General features: G+C 37.2%; 1 protein-coding gene across 1 annotated transcript in view; it reads left to right on the plus strand.

Moving 5' to 3' along the window:
* cdh4 (cadherin 4, type 1, R-cadherin (retinal)) overlaps positions 1–22,364 on the plus strand; it is a 302,027-nt gene that overhangs the window by 85,081 nt on the left and 194,582 nt on the right. The gene's annotated exons all lie outside the window — the stretch shown is intronic.

Raw genomic sequence — 22,364 nt, forward strand, 5'->3', positions numbered from 1 at the left:
GCCCAAACAAGTGTGGGCAGCCGCAGCGTGCCTGATGTTTTGTTTCCAGTCTAGCTACATCCGGAGGGGTGTTGTAGTTTTTCTAACGTTACTAGTTGCTGCAACAGCATGTGAAAAAACTACAAAGTTTGTTAGACCAAAAAGAACGTTAATCTCGCGATAAAAAAATTGACGCCGTTAAAATAGGTTTGCGTTAACGTCGTTAATAACGCGTTTAACTGACAGCACTAATATATATATATATATATATATTGGTGCACATTTTGGTGGATGTATGATTATTATGTATATATACATACACACACACACACACACACACACACACAAGAGACGTTCTTGTCATAGCACGCACCCTGCACCCACATGCCATGGACACACACGTTCACACACTTGATGGATGTAGTACTGTGCATTCACCACTAATTCTCTGCCCGAGTGCAGCACTGCAAGCAAATCAGCCAACTCTTGGGAAATAACCTGCTCTCCTATGGCCAATTAGTCAATTAATTGCTTATCAGATCCAATTTATAATCCCTTTAAATGAAAAGACATGTCTTTTATGTTCTCTCCCGCATCTCCCCCTCTGTTTTTCTTCCTCAGTTTTTCCCTGTTCTCACCTGTCATTTTCAATCTGCAAGACTGAGGCATTTAATTGTTGACTGAACTCATTTTGTTCTCAACGCTTCCTTTTGTCTTTCACCTCCTCATCATCATCAGCATCTGAGGAGGGGTGAAACGGGTTGTACTGAACCTCACAATAGGAGCCCGCCCTGAACCCCTGTCACCCTCCCCGATTTGGGGTAGCCGTGCCAGGTAACCTTTTCTGTGACCCAGTAGGAGGTAATTGATGCGGAACATTGCGTTTTTCACATCCTGTCAGGACTGAGCATTACTGACGTCTCCTTATTGGATCAGACTAAAATAGATTCACACATAAAACCGCACACATGGATATCTGTTGTTCAGTGGTGTAATAAAACAGAGCAACATTAGTCTAATTCTGCATGAATAGAAGAGCGCGCGTGTGTTTGCTACAAATGCACAATGCCTTTATTGTTTTGCATACTAATAGAAAAAGTCTCCATTGTAAAAACAAAACAAAAAAAGTTTCGTTTTCCTATAGGTCTCTCTGAATGCACTGATTGCCATTTTTTTTTATTTTTTAAAGAAATTGAATATTGATTTTTTTTTTCTTTAGCTGATTAGTGAAAAGCCAATATTCCCCACAAAGAGAATAGACCTTTGCACACTGAGTTGGACAAATACTCCACTTCTGTTGAATACAGCAGCAGTGCATAATTAAACATGTTGGGTAAAATTAAATACATGTACCAATACATGTGTTGTCTAAAGATGGCAGCAGCTGTGGATTTTCAAAAATAGGAAAATCAAAAGAGGTGGATACAGTGTATCATGTATGTATGTATGTATGTATTTATTTATTTATTTTAATATTATTTTTAATTAAATGCCTAAAGTAAATGTAAATCAATGGCACGTTTGAATTCTGGTTTTTAGAATTAAAATGTAAATTGTATTTATGCATATAAAATATATATATGCAGCAACAGAATAGAATAGAAAGAAAACGAACCATTTTTGTATACTTGGAATTAAACAAAATATAAAATATGAAAATATTAAATTAAATTTTATATGTTGCGTTTGAGTATACTAAAATTAATGAAACTAAAACTGAAATACAAATAAATAGAAACAACAACGACAAAAAAAAAAAAAAAAAAGACACAAGCATATAACAATAATTTTCCAATCCATCCATACAATACCATGAAAATTAATAATATTATTACAAAAAAAATCTTGGAAATTACCGGAGTCAATATAAATATGTAATGTTTTGCTCATCTGCCAGCTATACTTATTATTAAGTTTTAAATTGGCTACAAATTACTCTCAATTGCTCTCAAAATCAGTGTGAAATTATTAAAGTGATTTTTTTAAAAATCACCATGAAGAATGGAAATGTTGAGTGCTTACAAGGGGCAAAACTCCTTTTTTCATAGGTTATATTTATCAAAACTAATAAAAAGAGATGTAATGCCTGGAAAACGGGGAATTCACAAGCTGGTGGTGAGACATAGTGGTCATTTCTCTATCTGGATGAGTCCATGTGATTGTATATTTTGCTCAGGAGAGGACACAAACTGTCAGACTGTGCGTGGGTATGTGTGCATTTATTGTCCTCCCGAGAGCGGTCACTCCACAGATGAAGGTTTAGCTCTGCAGGGGTCTATGGGATGGGATCACTTGTTCATGAGAGAGAGAGAGAGAGAGAGAGAGAGAGAGAGAGAGAGAGAGAGAGAGAGAGAGAGAGAGAGAGAGATAGAGAGAGATAGAGAGATAGAGATAGACCAGAGGAAGTTAAAAGAGATACAGAGATGTAATTGGGGACTTTTTGGTTTTTGCTCAACAATTTAACCTAAAGTTTTGAAAGTTGTCTTCAAATACCTTAAATATATTAACAGTCATTACCATTATCAATTAAATGTATAACTTAAGTCAAATACAATTCAACTAAAAATAAACTAAGAGTAATTTTATATTCTTAATATCTGTGCTGTATTTTTGGTGTGCGCATTTCAAATGAAATATAATAAAGTTTAAACTACCATTCAAACGTTTGCGGGGTCGATAAGATATTTTAATGTTTTTGAAAGAAATTTCTTATGCTCATTAAAACTGCACTTATTTGATACAGTAATACCAGTAAATCTAATACTGTGAATGTTATTGCAATTTAAAATAACTGTCTTCTATTTTAATGTTTTGAAGTGTAAATTATTCCTATTATGGCAAAGCTGAATTTCATGAGAGTCCAAAAAGAACAGCATTTATTTTAAATAGAAAAGATATTTATAATGCTTTTACTTTTGATCAATTTAAAGGGTCCTTCATAAATAAAAGTATTAATTTCTTCAATTAATTTTCTTCAGTCTTACTGACCCCAAACTTTTGAACACTGGCGTATTTCATTTTGCGTCGAATGCTCTTTTCCACAGGTCTAGGTCAGCTTTTGCATTCACGCAGACAGGAATACCACATAATATTTGTAACCCTTTATTTTAAGGTGTCGTTGTTACAGTGTAATTATATATTTAAGTACTGAATAATAATAATTAACAACATGTACTTACTATAGGGTTAGGGTAGGATTGGGATTTGGTTGAGGGTTAGTAATTATGCATAATTTACTCTTCTTACTATAGTAATTAAATGTAACATATGTAACTGGGACACTGTAAAATAAAGTGTTACCCAATACGTTTGTAACAAAATAGTAATAACTACGATGAATTATGTATAATTTCATCTATTGTAAATAAATCACAAACTAAAACCAAAAATTACATAAGCAAAGACATTTTAACTCAATCAAAACATCTGTCGACAATTACTGAAAATGTATGATGGTTTAGGATGATGTATCAGAAGGAATTTTTTATGTTACATTTATCTATTGTTGATTTGAATCCACCAAGACTTGACAGCAGAAGTCAGAAAGAAGGAGAAACAGAACAGCAAGAAAGCGAGAGGACGTTCATTTTGTCCTTTTGATAATTGTCTTGTGCGTTGATAACCGGCCCCACCACAGACAGGTGTAATTGCTTTACTCTTTCAATAACAGTGCATATAATGAACCCTTGTACCTTCATAGAATGACAGTATGTGTCATTTTCCATTCTCTTAATGTACCACTTTTACACTCACACACACACACACATATTCACACACTTATACAGAAGAACCTACAAACACACATTTATTCTTACCTCTGTGCTAGTGTTTAGGTTTCCGCCTCAAGGGCTTTATTGAGATGAAATGTCAGTTTTAATGGAAAATGTGATAGAAACAATATAACAGAACAGAATATTGCCTGGGTTGTGTGTGTGTGTGTGTGTGCCTGTGTAATAGAATACTGGCCCTGCATGTCTTTTTGAGTATAGTTTCCAGGCATAGATAAGCCATTGGTCTCACTGTAAGAGTGAACATAAATTTTGGCAGAAGTCCACCCGTGTGTGTGTGGGGGGCATCATCAAACAGGAGGGTCCACACACTGTAGACTCAGGGGACGGGTGGGAACACAGTTAAGATGAAGAAGTCATTTTAAGGGGAAAATGTCAGCGGGCTTACTTCAAAGGCTTTCGGGGGGAAACACACATCACTGCGGAGTGTGTGTTTCTGAAGGTCATAAGTGTACCTTTAGTTACAGGGAACATGCAGCTCATTATATAGTTGTACATTTGCAACGAGTTCATTTGCCGCTGTGGCAAAATGAGTTTGAGGTGGCAGAAATGGCTGACGGGGTCCTTCCTTGTGTACACCAGGAGGGAATTACAATTTACATACTGCTGCTTGGTATAAAAGGTACATAGTTTGCTTGTTATAGAAAAGTACATATGTTCATGTAGTAAGACAGTAGGGCTAAATTGGATGTCATAAGATCACATCTTGATATTATTTCATGGATTACTTTGTCTTCTTTACCGTGGTGGAATTCAGCATACCAGCAAACCATATGGCAGAACCAGCCCAGGCTCATTGGAAAAATATACCTGTGGTAACATTTTTGCAAAAATCTAAATATGTTGCGTCGTGGACGTTTCACGACAGTTTCAAAGCGAAATGTCCGGTGAGTGGCACTAAAAGCTTAATGCGCCATCACGTTTAATAACACACACCTACACTAAACCTACCAGACAGTGTTAACAAAAGCAAATGTGCCAAAAATGCAATCGTAACCACCCCATTTTAGCTTGTGTTTTGAACTCTTGTCTTTGAGCTCTTTTATCGTGACTCGTCTTTCACAGAATTCATACCCAAGCTCTCAGCATTGCAAGTACAATTCTGCACCAGCTGAGCTACCAAGCAAGCTTGGTACGTCAGAAAAGCCAAACGAATGGAGCTGGTTAAGTGATGCAAACTCCAAAATGTATTTGTTTACAAATCATGCACTATGGTAAAAAAAAATAATTTATGTTTTGAGGTCATAACATGATATTCTGCAAGGAGCCGCGTGAAAACACGTCATTGATCCATAATCTGCCATTGTAATAAACAGTGCTTGTTGTTTTACTGCCTAGTGTTAATTTCTGTCGGAAACTGCAGTGATATGTACATATTGGTACGTATTTTGCGTTTTGCAAAACAGGTATGTTTTTCCGAATGAGACCAGGTTGAGTAAAAGTAGTGCGCTGGCAAGGTACTCTGGCCCTTTCACACCTACCTTGTTTGGTCCGGATTTTCGGACTTTTCAGTTTGGTCCGAATCAAAATTACAGGTGTGAAACCTCCCCCGTACCACAGTCCGGACCAAATTTGGTCCGACGAAAAGAGGTAGTCTCGGTCCTGATCAAACTGAACAAAGGTTCAGTTCGTTTCTAGTGTGAAAGCATTTTCTGTATGGTTCATACTTTCAGACCATTTACAGGAAGTTCCTGTTTATGTTTAAATATTATAATGTTCTTTTTAAATTTCATCTAGGCTACATTGATTATGAAAAGTGAAAAGATGCACAATATGTCAGAAGACAGAAGGTCAGAAATGATTTTGAAAGAAATTTTGTATGATTTTGCTCAGAAAGCCTTTCTTTAATGTGAATTTCGTTTTGTATAAATTTTATCTTAATTTTGATCAACGTTTAATCAGATAATTGCCTGGATTTAATAAATAAGAAGCAAAGAGTCTATAGCAGACAATAATCGCGGGAGCGATCACATGCTTTGCACATGAACTGGAGCGTGTCTCAAATAAACTGAGACTCAGCAGTCTACTTGTCTCACAAACATGAGAAATATGTGTATATAAAGCTTAAAATGTCCACTTTTATACGTAACGAACAGAAAATAGTCAAGCAATGCGCACTGTTCACTCCGTTCATTCATTCTTGTCAAAGACGCTGACGTCAGACACACGTCCGTTTACAAACATGTCAATGTCCAGATGCAGCCCACATAGATGATGATGAGTGGACACAAGTGTGTCTTGTAAAGTTCTTTAGTGCGCTCGCATAATTGCAATGTGAAACCAAACCAAAACAAACCGAATGTATAAAATGTATCAAAACATGAACTTCGGTTCGGACCTTGGTGCGGACTTTCAGGTGTGAAAACGCCCTAAAGTAGCTTTTCAACTATGTGGTACGACTCGACTTGGCCTGGCTCGCTTTACTTTGCTTTTCCACTGCAGTTTAGTGACACTTCAATGTGAGTGGTATTATAGACTGATCGCTATTGTTGCGCCGTCACCTCGTCTACTGACCACAATACAGCAATTTATTTTTTCAAGTTGTGCGCGACTGTTAAAGCAAGTCGTTTAAAAAAGTTGTGCGAACAAATGATACTGCAGTGGCTGTTGCTGACTATTTAAATCTAGCGGGTTTGTTGTCTCGTGTCGCAAATCCAATGACGCTGGTAGGGACGATTCTCTCTGAACAATCAGTGATCTGCTGTGTTTACACATCACATTTTCGTATCGTTACGGCTCGCTTGGAACCTTAACTAGGTGGTCCTAAAAAAAAAGTACCAGGTACTAAGTACTGTACAGTGTGGAAAACCCCCAAAAGTGAGTCGTACTGAGCCGTACCATGCAGTGGAAAAGCGCCATCATTTCAGCCCATGGTTATGTTCAATAACACACCAGCATACTACACTGTATACCTGTATGCATGGAATGCCCAGATGATCACATTGCAAAAATGTGCAGTAGACAAGAGAGCACACTTTACCCACAATGCAATGCACTGAACTTGACCTTCCATTTACACGTGACTTCAGTGAAGTAGTAACGCGTGATTTTGGGCATCTGTTTCAGGCTGTTTGATCAGACTGCGAAGATTATTTTTACTAAATTGTATTAAAAATGTAAAATAGCTTTTGATAAGTGATAAACTGTTTTGATGAATGTGATAAAAATGATTAAAGTGCAGCACTAATTAAACACTGTAATGAGGTTATTACGATTTATCACATCACCGTTGGAAAAGTTCATTATTCAATGCATAAATCCTACATATATTATACAGTATAGTATACTGTACAGTTAGCAGTACACTTTCTTTGGCTCTCCCAAGCATGCTTGGCTCCCCTTAGCACAGGATTTTGTAGTAGCAATTAATTCCTTCTTCTTGCTGATCTATTATTTTAATCTGTTGTATGAATAACAGGGTTATTGCAACTAGCATATTATTGCCTACAGGCTCATCTTTATTCATGTGCAGTCGCATATCAGCAAGACCTGAGCAGACAGATTGTGTCCTTGGTTTTAAGTAGTATTTTTAAGTATTAATTCACTACAATGTAACGTTAAACACATCTGTGCTGGTTTAACCCTGGCAAGAAAAACAACAACAACAACAACAAAAAAACTTCCTCAATGCCTTCAGTGGTGGAAAAACCGCTACTCAATACCAGGCTCGAGGTTTGAAACGAAGTCATTTTGTCATCTCCTAATTCCGAAAATCAGTTTTGTCCCTCTCATCGCCTTCAGTCACGGGAGGCTTTCATCCCCTTCTCTTTTTTTCATCACCCTCACTTTGTGTGTCAGGTGCGTGTGGTTTTATGTTCTGGGAAGTGTCTGCGCTTGAACACTGCATGAAATGTTTAAAAGCTTTGCCATTTTTAAGATGAAAGAAAAAAAATACTACAGCACTTAAATACGGCCTCCACTTATACAGTTTATCTCTTCCACGACCAACCCAGGTGCTCGGGTTGCACTCGTTCCTCTCCCAGGGAACGATGGCGTCTAAGATCAAAAAGAAATATATTCATGTATTTTTCAGAAAGATAATAGGATGCATTGCAGTCCACTGTGGCTTTGTTGGAAGTTTGCATAATCCTCACAGCAATATATTCATTACTAGGTTAATAATTTATTAGCAGCCTTGTTGATGAAATGCCTCCGAGACGCTTCAGCAAATGTTTGCTGTGATGTTGCCGTTCCCCTTTATTAGTTGTATTAGTCTTAGCTTAACCTTCTACTTTTTGCATTCATGTGAAAAAACATAGTAGTTGTGTTTATATAACTTACGATGGGAGGATGTTTGAAAAAACGAGAACGCATCCACATACAAAATGATAGCTATCATTATTTTCATTAAAAAAATGTGGTCGCACAGATATTTGAATTGTGGGCCACAATATGGTTCATTTGTGAAAATGGAAAATGCAGGGGAAAATTACCTGTTTGGCTTTCCAAAGAAGTCATTAAGCGGTGTGTTGGGGTCTTTTTAGTGGACTCAAGGGACATGAGGGAACACGGATAAAGATGAAGAAGTTATTTTAGGGGAAAATGCCAGGAGTTGTACTTCAAAGGCCTTCACAACTGTAACATAGACCATTGCAGAACAGGGCTGTTTTCCCACTCTGAGGGCTTTTAATAAATGCATTCAATCTTATGCGTTTATCTCCGGCTTTATTACTTTGAACTGTTTCTCCCACAGGAGCGAAGACAACGCAACAGCAGTCTACTGTTATAAATTATTTATACCATCCACATGGTTGAAAATGAGGAAAAGGCCTCTTGTTTTTTAGGCAAAATACAGGAATGTGTTGCGCAAACTACACGGCTCTCCGCCGACCGCCCTCGTCAACTGTATACTACTGTATGTGAGAGTTGCAGCATAACTGAGCAATTAACCTTCTTATTGTCTCGGAAAACAGGTAACAACCCATGAGACCTGTGAAAACAAAATAAAAACATGCAGAGCTCGAGATGAACAAACTGTTTCTTATCCCTTGGTTCTCTTTCCCAGCATTACTGTTAATTAATGCCATGCCATCTCTCTCTTACTTGGCTTCTGCTTCCCTTTCTCAGGATAAAATGTAATCATAACCTGTCATGTCCTTACTACATCAAAACGTTAATGTTTTTGGTCGCTTGTGTTTTAATGGTCCTGTCAAGGCTGAGGAAAAACTAAGGCATGCAGAGTCACAGATAACACAAAACGCCATAATTAGATTTCAGCTTATAAAATCATGATTTCCATTTCCTCCTTTGCTGCACATTTATTTATTACCCATAAAAGATTTTCATGGGAGAACCAAGTACTCTATTTCATCAAAACAGTTTTCAGTGCATATATGGGTGATTCTTCAATTCGACAGAAAAAATCTGCCCACTTTTATGATTTTAAAGACAAAATGCTTAAAAAAAAAAAAAAAGCCATTTACAAGTTTATTTTTACTTTTATTCAGTATACTTCTCTTTGGCAAGGATGCATTCAGTTTATCAAAAGTGACAGTAAAGAGTTTTATATCGTTAAAAAAATCTATTTCAAATAGGTGCTGTACTTTTGAGCATACTTTTCTTCCAAGAAAATATGTTGTCAATATTGATAATAACACTACTGAATGTTTCTTGAGCACTGAATCCGCATATTAGAATGATTTCTGAAGGGTCATCATGTGACACTGAAGGCTGGATCACATGAATTACATTTAAATAGATAAAAGTTGATATTTCACAATATTATGCACTGTAAAAAAAATATTTTCATGATTTGTTATCACAACTTTTTATCTTTTGTCAGATCAACTTAAAGTGGTTCAGATAACATAATATTTTGAGTTTCTATTTATTTCATTGTATTAACTCAAATTTTTCATTTCAATGAACTCAATATTTAAAGGCAACCAGGTAACTTACTTTTTTAAGTTAAAACAATATTGTTTACAATATTACAATATATTGTGGTTTTTCTGTATTTTGATCAAATAAAGTCAGCCTTAGTGAGCATAACAGAAAAAACTAAACAAAAAAAAAACATTAAAACAAATATTTTCATCCCCAAACTTTTAATTATATAGTATAGAAACTAAGACCAGCTTTAAACTTTTTTATTGTGTGTTTTTACTTAAGAAGGTTGTTGTGTAAAATTTGCCTAAATATTTCTATATTTGGGCTTTAACTATCTAAAAATAATAATAATAATAATAATAATAATAATAATAATAATAAAAAAGAATAATCTACTTTTTATTCTACATACATTTTCTTACATATATCGTATTAATTTCATTTGCGAACTGTGAATATTTTTGTAACAAAACCATTACATTTTATTCTTCAATATTTTGTCAATAAACCCTCATAAACAACCATTTTAAATGTATTTTTTATTTGAATCCTAGCCAACTCCTTACTCCTAAGTCATTACCATCAGACATCATTACCATCATGCACAATATCAAATATTCAGACTATCACATATTATACCAAAATCCACTTGAAGATTGATCAAGGCCATGATCGGCGGATCCCCAGACTTGATAAATGTTTGAACAGATGAAGTTGGAAAAAAAGTTTTATTTTTCAAGATCAAAAGTGCCACTGATTGAAGAATGACTCACATATACATGGAAAGATCACCTTGTGTCAAATGTTCTGTCTGTCAGATGTGAGGGTGAATCAGCAAATGGAGGGTTTCTGAGCTCTTGCTTTATGACCATTTACTTTAGAATAAGGTCATTAAGTCTTCTCTGCTTCAGGGATTCTTCTCAACCCTTGTAAGTTTTTAGAAAGTTAAGTAAATGTCAATTTTTCAAACTCTGTGTTCACACTTTCCTGTTTTTATCTGCTCCATTGACCGGCTGTGTGCAATGTGCAGAGGATTAGAAAATCTGGCCTTGGTCAAAGGCTTGTGTGCTTTACCAGAAGGCACACTGGTCCCATCTCACACATGGAGACATCAGAGAAAGTTCAGGCTTAACTTGCAGACAAAGCCATTCTTAGAGCGAGCCTTTCTTTACATTTTATCCAGATCAGCATATATTGACTTTGAGCCGAGCGTAAGGAGGTACTGTAGCCTCTATATTCTCCACTATAATCTTCACTGCAAAGGTTATATCTGTTTGGAAAATGTTAATGATGGGCCAAATGCCATAGACATTCTGCATCATGAAAGATTGCTGAGTGTACAGTAGTATGATAAAAAGTATGAACAATTTCCTTTGAGTCTTTATTTACTGCTGCATGACTAGCGCTGGTGGACTTCCGCGTGATGTTCCTATGAACTTATTATAGGATCAGTCCTCCTGGAGCCTTGCTGAAGGGCACAACGCTAATGGATCCTTAAAGGGAATGAATCAGCAATCTTCCGGTCACCAGAACTGATCCATAACTACCCTTGTTGGAAAGAACAGAGATACTGACAGTCATTATAAGTGTAAAATATATTGATAACATATCAGATACACTTGCATCCACACCTATAATTACAACAATTGTAATATAATATAATAATGTAATGTAATGTAATGTAATGTAATATAATAAATGTATATTGGTGGGGATTTTTTCTAGTGACTCTTTCTGAAGGTTACATCATTACGCTAGTAGGTGGTGGCACGTTATTGTTTTTTGAATCATTTGAATCATTCATTGAACCGTCCTCCGGAGGTCGCATTTGAAGGCTGCATACGTCATTAATGATGTCTTATTTAAAGGACAACTCCGGTGAAAAATGAACCTGGGGTAATTAACACATGGTTACCGAGTAGATCGTTCTCTGGGATGCGTTTTTATGAAAACGCCATCTTGGAAAACAGTCTCAACAAGTCGAGCCACGGTTGAATAATCCGCCATCTCTTTAGTGTGTATCCTTTGGAAGCACTAGTCTCTGTTGCGTTCAGTAATTAAAATTATTTTTATTTATTTATTTTCTCTGTTGCGTTCAGTGCTTTCTTCCGGAAACAACAGACCATAAGAGATTCCAAGTCACAGTTCATCACTTAGCACAGCGTTCGTGGCTCGACTTGTCGAGACTGTTTTCCAAGATGGTTCTGTCTGTATATGCGTCTGTCTCTGTATAATGTACTGTCTTTATAATGTATCTTCTTATTAAACTGTTTGTACACTTACAAAGTTCTCAATGCTTCGGTTTGCATGTAGGGACCCTCACTATGCTACCGTGTTTGTGTGAGGCTATTTTTAGTCTTGTTAGTGGTATTAACTAGCGATTAAATTTTACTTATTCTACGCCCCATATACTAGCATTATAAGCTAATCTGTTTTTAGAGATAAAACTCTTTACATTCATTTTCATGAAAACACATCCCAGAGAACGAACTACTCGGTAACCATGTGTTAATTACCCCTAGGTTCATTTTTCACCGGAGTTGTCCTTTAAGAAAAGTAACTGTAATAAAATGAACTGTTTTTCGTTGTGAGGTGTAAAATACTGTAATTTCTTTCTTACTTTGCAATCTAAAGGTTAATTTTCTTAAATGAGACCACCTCGATGACGTATGCACCCTTCAAAATGAGACGCAGCTATTGATTCATTCCCTAATGAAGCGCTGTCTTTGAGTGAGTCATTGAATCATTCTTTCCACCAATTCATTCAAAATAGCTGATTCATAACAAAAGTCTTTAAAGGGTAACTAAACCCTAAACCAACTTTTTTTAGTTAATGATCTGCAAGACTGGGGCTTTATTAATGCTGTTCATTGATTCGAGTAAATGTTTTGACATTTGGGTATAAAGTGTTTTAATTCTATAATATATGGTGTAAAACTGCCAAAGTGCTGCCCTCTTAAGGTTGAACGGTGGCTACGGCAGTTGAATCTTCCTATTGGACGTTGTAGGTCATCGTGACGTATGATGGTTCTTCCAAAGGCTCACTTCCCACACCCCTGGCACGAGCTCACCACTTAGTTCACTCCAGTATGAACTCTTATGTTACATGAAGTAGAAACATTATAAATGAAACTTACTTGACACTTGCTTTAACATTGTAATGAAGAAAATATGGTTAAATAAAGCAGTTGTCAATACACGTCAGGCTTTTCTTGCGATATTATTGGCGCCCGTCATGTGTACAGAAGATAATTTTCATACATGAGACGCACTTTCAAACCCTGACACGCAAGTGGTTGCCATGGTAACGAACAACAATAGGGGAGAGCAGGGGCGAAAGTACCATTTTTCAGAAAATCGTAATTTTAAAAGATAATGTTTTAGACCGAGATATATTTCTGCTGTGGCCAATAACTCACAAGTGTGGTCTATCAATAGCAGGTGGTATTTTGTACAAATGTAGAACGACTACAGTATAATTTCACTTTGAACATAAGCTGCACATTGTTACTTTTGACCCCATCAGGTGGGACGAAAGTAACACACAGGTGGGTCAAAAGTAACACAACAATACAAGATTTTTTGGTGCTACTCTTGTTTTTATTAAACATACCTGACTATGACCTTGTTAATATGTAACTGCAAACATATTTTGTCCTTTATCTTTGCAAAAAAAATATTAAATTACATTTTCATTTTATATGTTAAAGTTCATCAAATGTTTCAAATGTAATATGACAGTACAAACTTGAATTGTTTAGAATATTTTTTAACAAGTGTTACTTTAGTCCCGACAGGAAGTCCTGACATTTAAACACGATTTACTTTTATACTGAAAAACTCTGAAAAGACAAACCTTCAGGGTGTGTAACAGCACTAAATAACCCGTAGATTGGTCATTACTGTGACACATAAAACAAGAAACACAACTTGTAATTAGAAAAAAAGTACTGCTTCATTAATTTACTTGCCGTACTTGAAAACTGCATTTCGGACCTAACCGCGGGAAACGATGGCGGAATCACATGATATTTGGCAGATCCGTCAAGGGTTGCGTGCTGAACGTGCTGTCATAGCTTGAAATGCAAATGTATTCAGGGCTCGGAGAAAATCGCGTTGTTACTTTCGTCCCGTGTTACTTTCGCCCCAGTTCTCCCCTACCTTAACGTGCTGGCATATATAGTCTAACTTTTATTTGAGGAAATCTGTTTATAATAGGCTATTAGGTTTGAACTTATTGGTCCTGCGCTGCTTATTGATTCAGTTAATTTGACTGAAAATACATTGTATGTATCTGATCTATTTTTAGTTGCATTCAGTATAAGGATTTGTCTGTTCATAGATTAGGTCAGTTCTCTTGCGCTGCTGCTTCGCTAGCATCGTCGGCATCAGGAGTTAATGCGGTTTGAGGCAGCGGCTCGCATTGATAAGGCTCCGGGTCTGTGTCTACAGACAATTCACCCTCCTCCACTTCAGGTGAAGGTGGGGGAGAATGACCGCTCTGTTGCAAAGCTACTGGCGTCACTCCAGGCATTCTCCATCTTTGCCACTCGCGAGTCAGACAGCTGTCAATCAATCCATCACCGCGGGTCTCAGGTGCTCAGTCCCGCCCTCGGTTCATCCCCTCTGTCTCTGCTGGGCTCTGCCCATTGTTCCAGCATTTTTCAAATATTGCCAGTGGGTGGAGTTAAGGGTTTAGTTACCCTTTAATGTCAGTCAAAGAGTAATTAATTCAAACGATTCATTAAAAAATTCAGATTAATTTAGGAACAAAACACGAACAGGTCATTGAATCATTCACCCAACCGATTTGTTCAAAACCGCTGATTCATTCAGGGACAAAACACCACTACTTCTAGTTGGTTGGAGAGCCTTTTCAAATTCGAAACAAACACAAACCAGGTAAATTGCAATACTATGTCTAAAATGTAAGTTGTTCAATATTAAGGGTTTGTTGTGTTGTATAACAGCATTATCAAAAATTGCAATCATGCTGCTTTACTGAACATCACATGATTACTTACTGCTCTGACATTTGACAACAGCAGCATGCATATTGCTCAATATATGATTTATATTTGTGTGTATAGTGCTGTTTGTCAGAACAAAACGCATTGTCAAACACTAGACACATCCTTGTATTATGAATCACAGACTTTAAACACAACACCATGTAGGCAAAACACACCAAGCAAGACAAACAAGTAGCCTAGATATAAAAAAATATGTATACCAATAAACTTAAACACGTAGAGAAAGGGGAATAAAATAATTTTACATTTGGAGTGGTTACTATTTAAAAGACATGATTTGATCTATTTTGTTCGCGCCATCGCTTTTATTGAAATAAGCTTGTTTTGAGCTAGTTTGAGAGGCACTAATACTGGCAGTTTTTTTTTGTAACAATTTGCATTTGTTTTGAATTTTCACACTTTGACACAGATCGTCACTGCATGTTTTTGTTTTTTTTAAACATGCTTGGTTTAGATCTGAGGAGGCTGTGTTAAAAGTATGAACTGCTGCCCTGCTCAAAGGCCAATGTAGTGCCCTCGGGCTACTCGCGGCTTTTGTTTTCCGCTTCTGTTCTCCAAATTGCTCTTCGTATTCAGCACTTCTGTTTCACTTTCATCATGACCAGTGAGAAAGACAGAAAGCGAGAGCCGCAAGACCTCAGAAGGGAGGTCTTGAAATGGAGCTTAAAGCTCTAACGATCTTTCTGCAGCCTGCAGCTCTTTCTCTTTCTCTCTCTTTCTATTCATCCACTCCATCCTGTTCATTAAAATCAGTGCAGAGCCCGTTGGGACAGGCACAAGCAGGGCAATGGATTTCTAGCCATTTAAGAGGAGGCGCTAACTGAAAGAGAGCAGGGAGGAGAACATCGGAGGAACAAGATCCCACAGTCAATGAATAAGGCCTAAAGATAAAGAATAAGATGTGGCGTTGTGAACATATGGAGAAGATCGGTGCAACTTTGCCTCCAGTACTTGTTAAATGGGTTTGGGTAAAGTTTTCGGAAAGACTTTTGACATGCCTCATTGCTAGTGGCTTGTGTGTTTGTCTCTGCCTTTTTAGCGAGATTAGAAAGTGTGTACTCAGTTGGCCTGCACAGCCTAAGTTCTTTTTGCTGTTGTTGTTTTAGTCATTGATTTTTTTTTACCTGCAAATTTGGTTGATATTTTGAGCAGTTTTACTTTGATGTTATAATTTTTGCTGATTGTTTTTGCAGATTACAGAATTTTTGTTAATGTGCCAAATGACATAAACGTGTAGCAAACTGTATAAACATTTATTAAAGCTGCACTATGTAACTTTTCCGTCCACTTGAGGTTGCCTATTCAAAACAAAGGCGTAGTTTGATGACGCAAAGTTTGAACGCAGAATCTTGGGACATGTGGTCTCCACTAGGGCTGGGCGATATGGAGCAAAAAATATATCTCGATATATTTTGCTATATCTCGATATACGATATATATCTCGATATCTTTACAGGAAAAATAATCCCCCAAAAACTACTGCAAAAACAAATATGCCAAATACCACATAGTCTTTTTTTATTGAAGTGCAAAGAGGTAGGCAGTTCATGTAGGAACAAAGTAGGGATGCAACAATACAGTAAGTCCACGGTTCAATACATACCTCGTTTTTTTTTACCACGGTTTTCGGTTCGGTTCTGATGGCTAGTCGCATCAGATTTTTGCTATTCTATTCTTAGCCGAACAGCAAGAGCTTAAGGAGGAAAAAATACTATTTTTTTTATTGCAATACTTTATTTTACTTAAAAGACTTGAAAAACCTTACTTAAACTTAAAACTTTACTTTTAAAAAACCTTGTACACATTCCTAGTGTACTGTATAATATAAAATAAATATATATTTATAACGATTTACACTGGCAGCTCAGAGCTGTACAGCAGCATTAAAGTATGAAATTGAATTGATAAATGTAAAAATAAAACACTACATAGACTTCCCTATAAAATATACATTGATTCTTATTAGAGCTACTGTATTAGTTTTTCAGTCAAGAGCCGTGAGTGATTTTGTCTTTGTCTTTTGCTATTTTATTAACCACTAAAGGAATAGTTCACTCAAAAGTTAAAATTCTGTCATTGATTACTCACACTCAAGTTGTTTTAAACCTGAATAAAGTTCTTTCTTCTGTTGGACATAACATATATTTTGAAGAATATTGGAAACCAAACAGTTGCTGGTCCCCATTGTAGGAATAATATGAATGTCAATCGCTACTATCAGCTGTCTGTGTTCAACAGAAGAAATTAATACAGGTTTGGAACAACATTAGAGTGAGTAAATAATGACATCATTTTAGAGTGAACTGTCCCTTTAAGGACAAGCGGCAGCGTGTTCACTGGCTGCCCTGCTGTCAATTTAAGACTTTCACGCATCTAATATACAGACACACGCCGATTTTACTTTCACTTTAGACATAACCGACTGTGTTTATGTTAACCTTGTGTGTATTTGACAGTATTAGCGCAGTAAGATTTAGTCCAGTAATCACTTGTTTGACAGGCTTTTAGTGCGCGCGCTCGGGAAAGCGCATGGTGCCCTACGCGCAAGGCTTTAAAACGCATGCAAATAATGAATTTTCTTTCAAAAATAAAACAACTCAAATAAAGGGCATAGTAAGTAATCTTCTCCAGCAAGCAAGCCGCTCTCTCTCCGTAGTGTACAGTCGCGGGAGTTCTTGTCTCGCAAAGTAATGCCGCCTAGGTAAACTGTATCTTGGATCAAGTGTTTGAGAACCAACTGTCGGCATTCATGGCAGTAGACATATGTCTGCTGTTCGTCCGACGCCTTAAAACCGAAGTATCTCCATATAATGGAGCCAGTTGTTTTTAAGACGAGTTCTGTAGCCTCCGAGCTGGTTGCGGACGCCGCCGTGACAACACACGAGGGGAGGGGGAACAAAAGCAAGGAGGCGGGGGGCGAGCGAGCGGGGGCGAGCACAGCACAGAGAAGGCAAACAAGAAAAGTGGCGGAATCAGAATCAAATATAAACAATATATCGATATATACGATATGTCAAAATCCATATCGTGTTTAAAAAATATCTCGATATATTTTAAATATCGAGATATCGCCCACCCCTAGTCTCCACCTCACAGCCGGTGGAAAAGAATCGGAATAAGACTCGGGCAGAAATCATGTTCATGAATGTAATTATTAACGTTACTGTAGTATGAAGCAGAAGCAGGAGCGATTGTTAATAAGAAGAGCGCAACACAAGCCTCGTAAGCAGAGGGACCTTTATTATGGCATAGTCGCCGGCGGGACTTTTATTATGCCACAGTCGCTGGCGCCATTTCCGCTTTTCCGGCCATGAATATGAGGTAAAGCAGCTCTGTTTATCATATTAGATACATCTGAGTGTGTTGAAAATTATGTTATGACGTTTCTGTGCGTTCACTCGGCGGCTGCTATGACGCTTGTTGCACACTGCAGTAAGAGTAAAGCGTTTCTGCAAAATAAAACCGGAAACCGAGGGAACGCAGATATGACGCCATCGACAGGTGACTCCCTCACACGTCCCGAAAATTGAACAAAATATACATATACATAGTGCACCTTTAAAGGCATAGTTCACCCACAAATTTACATTATCCCATGTCCCACTCACCTTCAAGCCATGCTAGGTGTATATGACAATCGAAGTTCTATTAAAAAATGGCCTGGTTAATCCAAGCATTATAATAGCAGTGAATGGCTGCCCAAAACAGTGCATCCATCCATTATAAAAATAATCCACACGGCTCTGGGGGGTTAATAAAGGCCTTCTGAAGTGAATCGATGGGTTTTTGTAAGAAAAATATCCATGTTTAAAACTTTATAAAGTAAAATATATAGCTTAAGCTACGTCCAACGTCCGCCGGAAGCTAGATATTTCACTTTATAATGTGTTAAATATGGATATTCTCCTCACAAAAACCAATCGATTTACTTCAGAAGTTCACTCAAGTGATTTGTTGAAAACCTCTTGATTCAGGAACGAAACCGCTACTGCATGTTCATCAGAGAGATTAACACGAGTTGCTAGCTGTAATGAGCGCACAAAATAGGAGAATAAGCAAAAAGTCTGTATTTCACAATCTAATAATGAAGGAGAATCACTGAAAAATACAACCACCTAAACTTAAACAAGACCGAAGTCACCGAACAAAGACCTGAATGAACTGAAGGCTTATTTATACAAGGGAGGATAATCAACAGAACAGGGAACAGTGTCTAACTCATTAATGACTATGGGAACTAATGACAGGGAAAACGAAACCAACCCCAATGGAGTTAAACAGACTTAAATATAACCCTGACAATACTGTGCCTAAAATGTAAGTTGCTCAATATTAAGGTCTAGTTCTATTTTTTAAAAGCATCATAAAAGTAATTTTCTGTGTTATGGGTATTGCATTATACTGTCTGTAGTGCGTTCTGCAGCAATGTATTCACAGTGCGAGATGAACTAAGTTATGTGGTAGTCTGAATGTGCTAGTTCATCCATGCATTTATTGTTAATGCAGATGTATTATTGCATATAAATTGTAATTTTATGTTTATTTTGTGGACATAGGCAATTTAATCACGTACTGTATATAGGATGTGTTTGAGTAAACTAATCAGAATGGATGAGTTCATTGGTGTTCAGCTCTTTCAGATCAAGTGAATCAATACTCAACATGCTATGATTGGATTATTTGGATCAGTTGTTTCTACATTTCCTCTGTCAAAACATGAATGCATTGTTAAAGGTATAGTGAAATAAAATGAAAACATTGTCATCATTTCCTCACCCCATGCCATTCTAACCTTGTGTTATGTTCTTTCTTCTGTGAAACACAAAGGAGGAATGTCCTAAGGCAGCTTTTCCATTCATTGACACTTGGGGATTTTACATTGCAGAAATGTATCATGTTGAACACTGTTGAACTTTTTTTTTTCTTCTGGTATGTATGGTATGATACTTATTACAATAAGGTCTTCTGAAGATATACACTTGCATCAAAAACATAAAAAAATCTTAACGACCATAAAGCTTTGAACAGCAATGTGTGTGAGCTTTGTGTCACAATACATTTAAAAAATCAAAGCAAATTATATATTATATTATATTATATTATTGTTTTTTGGTGCTTTGCATTTTAAATCCCTATCCACTTTCCTTGTATAGAAAAGCTGCCTAAGGACATTTGCATAAGATCTTTTGTGTTTCAGAGAAGCAAGAAAAAGTTAGATTGGCATGGGGGCGAGTAAATGACAACATTTCTATTTCTTTCCTTAATATCTTTCAGCGTTGTTTTTTCGCACCATATTTTTGTCAATAGCATGCTATAATTCTTTATCACTGACAAAAAAACATTTGTCAACAAACATTTTTGTCAGTAATTCCGTTGACGAGATTACTGCTGATTAGACCCCCCGACGAGTTCTGAATAGCGGAAAAAAGTCGAATGATTCCACTTCCGTGTCTCCTTCTGCTTTCACAGGCCATTGTGTACCATTTTGCTGCGGAAAAGAAAACCACTTGTGAGTCATACGCGGTCAGACTACCTTCCACTGACCTGGAGCGAGCGTTCCCTCGGAGGGAAATTATTTCTGCTCTCGTAGTCCTAAATACTTAAAGGTCCATCAGCCAGGACCTCCAGCCAGTCAGGTGCAGTGTAATAAACCAGACAGAGGCGGGGAGGACGAATGCGACCACGTAATGCCGCCCGCCCCCTCCCTGTGGTGAAATGGATTCACACCATTTCAACCTCAATGGGCCCTTTGTGGATCTAAATGTCTGTTTTGAAATATGGAATATAAACTCTATCAGGATTGACAACGTCTCTCTGCCAGCGGGCTGTAAACAGACCGCAGGTGAAAAGGGAACGGTAATGTTGAAATGAACCCCAAGCAGACTAACTATAGATGCAGTGGAACGGACCCCCTTTGGGCTTTAGGTGCACCTTGAGTGTATAACCGCTCTTTATGTGCTGATAGTGGGAGAGTTGCTTTCTTTTCAATGAAAAAGACATTGGATTGGTTGATGATGGTGGAAGGCTTGCCACTGGGTCTTCTGATGCAGTGTTACCACATGCTGGCAATTTTTCTTAGCGACGGGAGGGGGGCTGTCGTTTCGCTCTCTGTCTTACTGTCACCTCCTCTTTTCTTCTTCGTTTCAGTCTCTTTTCTCTGTTTCCATTCAGTGCCAGGGCTGCACGATTTATCAAAATAAATTGATATCGTGACATGGCATAGTGTGATTTAATTAAATAAATAAATGCGCTACCAGGTCCATAATGACATTGCTTTTCCACACGCGTGCAGCCCATGATACAGTGCTTCACCGGACCGTGATCTGCCCGCGTGCAAAGTGCCGAGCTTCACTCAATGCTTACAGCCATTTGGCGGAAACTCTGCAAAATAAAAGGTTTAACGTTTGAAGAAATTAAGATGTAAATATTAGTATTATACTATACTATACAATGTGCTATTTGCTATTGATTTTTTTTGTTTTATAAAAAGCTTGAAATGTGAAATTGAAATGAGCCGTAAGATTGAAAATCTCACACTACTTGATGAATTAAAATGTAAAAATTGATTAAAGTATTCCTTTTTCAAAATGTTCCAATATTGTTTCATCGATCCCGGGATGCATTTGCGTTCACACAGAAGGCACTCTAGCAATTTTATGGCAATTTTCTGGGATCAATGCTCTGTGTGAAAGGGGCTTTTAACAGCTGCAAAAAATACTCACTGTGGTTCGTGATTTATTTTCATGAAAATATATAAAAAAAATTAAAAAAAATGTTAAAAAAACATCCTGCCATCTGGATTTTATTTACAAATCGTACTCTATATGCAGTGTACACTGTTCACTTTTTGGTTAGTGAAACAGGTTTGTGTTAGTACTTGTAAAGAGTAATTCCCAACTTTAAAAAACACCCAAATAATAAAATAAATTCCCAAATCGTTCAGCCCTAAAAGCACTAATATATATATATATGTGCTTTTATATATATATATATATATTGTTTATTTTTATTTTTTTTATTTCACACTAACAAAATCTCTCCACTCAGTCTAGAATGATTCATTCTTTTCAAATAGCTATTCAAGTCATCTGGTGAACATACCTGTATTTCTTCATATTTAAATATTTATATGGCAGAAAAAGTATATTGCCAAAGTCATTTTTTCCCCAGTTTTTTTTCAATGTCTGTACAATATTGTGCAGCTCTATTTAGTGGTGTTTGGTCCTGTTATGGCTGCGGCCCATCTGTGGGCAGTTAGAGTGAGCGGTTTGTCGAAAGTAAGTGAAGACTGCACTGAAAATATCTCCCTCTCCCTCTCCCTCTCCCGCTCCATCACTCGCTCTTATTTTGTCTCAATTTCTCGCAATCTCCCTGGGTCCCTCATTTGATGGTCTCTTTAGTACCTGCTCTCGCTTTTTTCTTCCAGTTATTTTATTTTCCATTTCTCTGTCTCCCTCTCTCTGCCGTTCTGTCACTCCCACCCTCCCTTTTTCTCTGCCGCTCCTGTGGACCCTAAACCCTCCTCCCCTCCACCAGTGAGCGGTAATGACAGACATTTGTTTAATCCAGGCAGTGGGAAATGAGATTAGAGAGAGGAGAGGAGAGCTTACTGCACTATCTCCCACACTGTGCCCACAGGCTTCGACTGCATGATGAAGGAAGAGAGAAAAGACAGGGCACGGAGAGAGAAAGTGACTGAGAGACGCAGAAATAAGACTGAATATGCATGTGCAAT

Source organism: Gobio gobio (genome assembly GCF_949357685.1).
Source record: "Gobio gobio genome assembly, chromosome: 19".
Lineage (NCBI taxonomy): Eukaryota > Metazoa > Chordata > Actinopteri > Cypriniformes > Gobionidae > Gobio > Gobio gobio.